This window comes from Triticum aestivum, chromosome 1A, assembly GCF_018294505.1.
Source record: "Triticum aestivum cultivar Chinese Spring chromosome 1A, IWGSC CS RefSeq v2.1, whole genome shotgun sequence".
Classification (NCBI taxonomy): domain Eukaryota; kingdom Viridiplantae; phylum Streptophyta; class Magnoliopsida; order Poales; family Poaceae; genus Triticum; species Triticum aestivum.
The window spans coordinates 385,752,632-385,759,625 of NC_057794.1; positions in this window are offsets into that span (position 1 = coordinate 385,752,632).

The window sequence follows — 6,994 nt, forward strand, 5'->3', positions numbered from 1 at the left end:
CACGAGGTAGGGGGCGCGCCCTAGGGGGGGCGCCCCCACCCTCGTGAGCAGGGTGTGGACCCCTGGTCTTCATTTTGGCGAGGATTTTTTATTATTTATTGTAAGATGTTCCGTGGAGTTTCAAGACTTTTGGAGTTGTGCAGAATAGGTCTTTAATATTTGCTCCTTTTCCAGCCCAGAATTCCAGCTGCCAGCATTCTCCCTCCTTATGTAAACCTTGTAAAATAAGAGAAAATAGCCATAAGTATTGTGACATAATGTGAAATAACAGCCCATGATGCAATAGATATCGATATAAAAGCGTGATGCAAAATGGACGTATCAGTCTCTTCGAATTATCGGTTTAGTTTGGCCTACTAGATTGATCTTTCTTGCAATGGGAGAAGTGCTTAGCTTTGGGTTCAATCTTGCGGTGTCCTTTCCCACTGATAGCAGGGGTAGCAAGGCACGTATTGTATTGTTACCATCGAGGATAAAAAGATGGGGTTTATATCATATTTCTTGAGTTTATCCCTCTACATCATGTCATCTTGCCTAATGTGTTACTCCGTTCTTATGAACTTAATACTCTAGATGCATGCTGGACATCGGTCGATGTGTGGAGTAATAGTAGTAGACGCAGAATCGTTTCGGTCTACTTGACACGGACGTGATGCCTATATTCATGCTCGTTGCCTTCGATATCATCATAACTATGCACTTTTCTATCAATTGCTCGGCAGTAATTTGTTCACCCACCATAATTTATGCTATCTTGAGAGAAGCCACTAGTGAAACCTATGCCCCCTGGGTCTACTTTATATCATATAAGTTTCCAATATACAATTCTAGTTTACTATCTATTTTGCAATCTTTATTTTCCAATTTATACCACAAAATACCGAACATATTTATCTTATTATCTCTATCAGATCTCACTTTCGTAAGTGACCGTGAAGGGATTCACAACCCCTTTATCGCATTGGTTGCGAGGTTCTTGTTTGTTTGTGCAGGTACTAGGTGACTTGCGTGTAGTCTCCTACTGGATTGATACCTTGGTTCTCAAAAACTGAGGGAAATACTTATGCTACTTTGCTGCATCACCCTTTCCTCTTCAAGGGAAAACCAATGCATGCTCAAGAGGTAGCAATAGGCCGGCGTGGTGGTGGATTTATTAAAATTATGCATACCTAGGCTTTGTTTTTAATGCTGGTCTTTTGTTAGGGCAATGTTTAGGTCAACTGGCTCTATTTAATTACTAAAATTGCTTGATTCAGTAAGTGTGGTTTGTCTGCTATACGCTCTTTTGTGTGCCCAAATTAGCAAGATATGTTAAATTATCCAATGACGCACCCGGGGAAATTTGCACCAAAATTTGAATTATCAAACTCATCCCATGCGCGTAAAGCGGAAGAATTGTTTGCGATGCACACAATCGTTCAAAATGAATGGTACGGCGGCACCGCCCGCAAAGTTTCCCTCCACATTTCCAAAATTTTGGCCTACCGCAAAAATATCTACCCCCGCCCCCTCCCCCTTCCCCACTGATACGTCTCTAACATATCTATAATTTTTTATTATTCCATGCTATGATATTCTTTGTTTTGGATGTTTAATGGGCTTTAATATGCACTTTTATATTATTTTTGGGACTAACCTATTAACCGAAGGCCAAGTGTCAGTTGCTGTTTTTGCCTATTTCAGTGTTTCACAAAAAAGGAATATCAAACGTAATCCAAACGGAACGAAACCTTCGCGAGGATCTTTTTTGGAACAAACGCAATCGAGGAGATTTGGAGTGGAGGTCAAGGAAACAAAGAGGCGCCCATGAGGTAGGGCGGTGCGCCCCCACCCTTGTGGGCCCCTCATAGCTCCACCGACCTACTTCTTTCGCCTATATATACTCTTATACCCTGAAACATTCGGGGAGAGCCACGAAACACCTTTTCCACCGCTGCAACCTTCTGTACCAGTGGGATCCCATCTTGGGGCCTTGTCCGGCGATCTGCCGGAGGGGGATTCGATCACAAAGGGCTTCTACATCAACACCATAGCCTCTCCGATGATGTGTGAGTAGTTTACCACAGACCTTCGGGTCCATAGTTATTAGCTAAATGGCTTCTTCTCTCTCTTTGGATCTCAATACAAAGTTCTCCTCGATCTTCTTGGAGATCTATTCGATGTAACTCTTTTTGCGGTGTGTTTGCCGAGATCCGATGAATTGCGGGTTTATGAACTTGATTATCTATGAGCAATATTTGATTCCTCTCTGAATTCTTATATGCATGATTTGATATCTTTGCAAGTATCTTCGAATTATCAGTTTAGTTTGGCCTACTAGATTGATTTTTCTTACAATGAGAGAAGTGCTTAGCTTTGGGTTCAATCTTGCGGTGCTCGATCCCAATGACAGAAAGGAAACCGACACGTTTGTATTGTTGCCATCGAGGATAAAAGATTGGTTTTATATCATATTGCTTGAGTTTATCCCTCTACATCATGTCATCTTGGCTAATGCGTTACTCTGTTCTTATGAACTTAATACTCTAGATGCATGCTGGATAGCGGTTGATGTGTGGAGTAATAGTAGTAGATGCAGAATCATTTCGGTCTACTTGACACGGACGTGATTCCTATGTTCATGATCATGCCTAGATATCATCATAACTATGCACTTTTCTATCAATTTCTCAGCAGTAATTTGTTCACCCACCGTAATATATGCTATCTTGAGAGAAGCCACTAGTGAAACCTATGGCCGCGGGGTCTACTTTACATCATATAAGTTTCCGATTTACAATTCTAGTTTACTATTTATTTTGCAATCTATACAAAAATACCAAAAATATTTATCTTATTATCTTTATCAGATCTCACTTTTGCAAGTGGCCGTGAATGGATTGACAACCCCTTTATCATGTTGGTTGCAAGGTTCTTGATTGTTTGTGCAGGTACTAGGCGACTTGTGTGTAGTCTCCTATTGGATTGATACCTTGGTTCTCCAAAACTGAGGGAAATACTTACGCTACTTTGCTGTATCACCCTTTCCTCTTCAAGGGAAAACCAACGCATGCTCAAGAGGTAGCATCCACCCCCTTTTATCCCCGACCACAAGTCACATTTCCCCTGTTTACTCCTTCCTTCCTTCCTAAGCTATAGCCGCTTCCTCGCTCTCGCCGTCTCGCATCCTACGGCCGGGGTCTCCATGGTCTTCTTCAAAGACCTCTCCAGTGGTTCCTCCTCCGGCGACGACTCCTTCACCACCCAGGTATGCCTCTCTTCTCTCTCGGGCTATGAATTGGAATGAAGGATTTTCACCTGGCGGTCAATTTGAGTCATTTCTTCCTCTTGTAGCTCCGTAGGACCATCAGTGGGAATGAATGGAGTGGGGTGGCTGAAGATCTATCTGCTCGTTGTCACCATCAATCTCCATGCGTGAAGCTAGTTGCGTTTGAATCTGTGGATAGTGGGAGGAGGTTTCTGGCATGTGCATAGAAGGTTATACCCTCTTTCATTGTTGCAAATCATTTGTTAGATGTGATTCAGACACTGTCACGGTCCCAACCCATTCATACCACACCTTCAACCAAATGCATCCTAAGACAGTGTCACATTTTGTACCTAGTATCTTAAATTGTTGCCATCTCATCAACAATGCCATTAGAAAATTATTTGGCACCGCTTCAGTAGTTTGTGCAGCCAACTTTGGTCCACACATCCGAGCAGCCAAGCAGTAAAATAATAAATCTTTATGGCACGAAGGAACTGGGCATCGGAGCAACTACGTGCTCTAGAGTCCGGGTCCCTGATTTTTTTCTGCTGCATTGGCTCGCCAATGCTGGGCACCTGTGCGAGATGTAGCAACAGTTGTCTTTACCCCAGTTTTGGCATAAATAGTGGACGACCTTAGTGCTATTAGTTCTATGTTACTAAATTTGTGCATGTACACACCTGTTAGTATCAATTTGCTGTCATCCAAACATTGTCGCTATGCTGTTGCAGTTATATTTACCTTCCTCCTAAAATGTTCGATTTGTTATTTATTGTACATGAGTAATAACTTGTAGCGTTGTTGTAGTTTATTATAACTTCTGATATTCCATAATTTGGTTGTTGTCTCAGTAGCAATTAATTCATTTGCACATTAATCTTTTTGAGAAGATATGGCATAATTAACATGTTTCTTCAGTTTTTCAAAATAAGCATTGGTGATTTTCTATGTTGCTATAAACCCATTTCCCCTACAATTGTTACTGATCTAGTTTTGAATATTATAGGATGAACGGAAGTGTTCTTACTTGGAGTGGGTTGATCAAGAGTGGCCACAATATTTGAAGATGTGCCTAGCGAAGCTCTGGAGCATGTATGAGAAAGAGAACAGACGTAGGCTTAGAGAAACTGTTGTCAATGCTGAAGAATATTTGAAGATGTGGGATAAAAAGTTGAAGGTGGAGAGTGAGCTCAGATTTTTTTAATCAGACTTTGCTAAGATGGTTTTGGCGAAGGAGGAGGCACTTTCCCAGTTGGCCTGTGCAAAATAGGTTCTTATTGAACTGAAAGCAGAGGTGGATAAGACAAGCATGGATGATCTTGATTAGGGAAATGAATATATTGTTCTTATGAAGTTGAACTAGATATATGTTGTATTGTGTTGTTTTCATGTAGCTATCATACTCTGATGTTATAATATATTATGTGCCTAATAAGAAATTGGCAAACAGTTGTTCGATATGAAATGTGAATTTGCGTAATACTGGAATTATTAATTGTAAACTAATAAACCTACTAAATGTGTCATGGACCTTTGCAAATGGTTCTAGCAGTAAAAGCGCTTCTGATGGATAGCCCAATGCTACACAGTTTTCTTCATCAAATCGTGTGTGATGTAGTTGATAAAAGCAAACAGTTAACCAAGGCAGAGCGTGTGTGATAGTTACACCTATCACACACGAGCCTACACATAAAACTGTGTGGGATGTACATACGAACGGAAACGTTTTCCATGGATTGAGTGTGGGATGTACATAAGAACGGAAACGTATTCCTTGGATTGACTGTGTGTGATATACATACCTACGGAAATGTTTTTCTGGGATTCACCGTGTGGGATGTACATACCTACGAAAATGTTTATTCTCGGATTCACCGTGTGGGATGTACAAACCTATGGAAATGTTTTTCTGGGATTCACCATGTGGGATGTACATACCTATGGAAATGTTTTTCTCGGATTCACCGTGTGGGATGTACATACCTACGAAAATGATTGGGTATCGATGCCTCGCTCGATCGCACGTGGCCCCAGCCTGTGTCCCAGGAGGGCCTATCCCCGATGATTTCGGGGTCGTGTGGGAAGGACCCCCTATCGCCCACAATCACTTGGCGACGGTTCCAAATGTCGTCGCGAATTGTATAGCCCAATGTGTACTAGTGGAATTGGGCATTTTTAGTTTACTGTTTTATACAATTATAATTTTACTTGTCATTTGAATTTCAATTTGACTTTGGTTTGGAACAAGTGAGGATTAGCAAAATAATCATGATGACTTGGCATCATTAGCGTGGAGTTAATGTAGCATGATTCCCGGGGTGTTACACCTGCCTGCAGCCCACGGCATGGCTCCATCTATGGCCTGGTACAGCCCATCTACGACAACATCATGACAAGACCCTCGCGAGGGGCCAAGCCTCATGAGGGGGGCGACATCAAGACCTTCGGATGGAGCAGCCGCCTCGGGCTGCCTCCTGAGGAGCGGAGATTTCTATGCAGGTGCCTGCCTCATGAGGTTGAGGTGACGCAAGCCATGACGACCATGGCCAGGCGAGCGCCAGTGGGCACAGAGGAGCCAGTTTCCTCTTTGGTGCTAAGGAGGCAAGCACAGGCATAGGGTCCTGAGGAATTAGCCAAAGGTTTCCATTCCCGTGCAATGAGACCAAGACCGCCGGGCGGCAAGACGGATGTCATCACCGAGCCCACCGCAGCGTCACGACCAGAAGCTTTAAAGGTGAGGACCACCTTTCGTCAGGATAAGATGTACTACTTGTCCCCTTTCAAATTGGACACTGCGGGATCCCTAACCGCCTTCGTTTTGGGGGGAAGAGGACCGAGGCCACTATAAATATAGTTTTGCCACCACCAAGAGAGGGGGATCCAATTGACACCTCATCGACTCACACCCACACCAGAGCAGACCTCGCGAGGTTGTTCTTCCCATGTACTAGTTCATCCTCAGCCCCTCGTGAGGCAAATCCACCTCAATGCAGGAGTAGGGCCTTACACCGCAAGGTGGCCTGAACCTGGGTAAACTGTCGTCTCTATCTTTTTCCTTGTTCATCGAGCTAGGCCGTGGGGGTGACGAGCTGGTTGGCAGGAGAGATTGAGTTCTTCGCACACGCCCCAGAGTTCAAACCTTTCTTGGGTCTGCGGTGCCCTGAATCCGACAAAGAACGATGACATGACATAGACAAGATCTATTCATGAAGGAATAGACACCATCTTTTTATCCTTAATAGCAACAATACATACGTGTCATGTCCCCTTCTCTCACTAGGATTGAGCACCATAAGATCGAACCCATCACAAAGCACCTCTTCCCATGGCAAGAAAAACGATCTAGTTGGCCTAACTAAACCAAAGAGTCGAAGAAGAAATACGAGGCTATAAGCAATCATGCATACAAGAGATCAAAACTCAAATAACTTTCATGGATAAAACAGATCTGATCATAAACTCAAAGTTCATCGGATGCCAACAAACACACTGCAAAAAGATTTACATCAAATAGATCTCCAAGAGACCATTGTATTGAGAATTAAGAGAGAGAGAGAGAGAGGAAGCCATGTAGCTACTGCCTACGGACCCGTAGGTCTACAATGAACTACTCACACATCATCGGAGAGGCACTAATGAGGATGATGAACCCCTCCGTGATGGTGTCTAGATTGGATCTCGTGATTCTGGAACTTGCGCCGACTGGAATTGTGTTTCGTCGACTCCCCTAGGGTGTTTGGATTT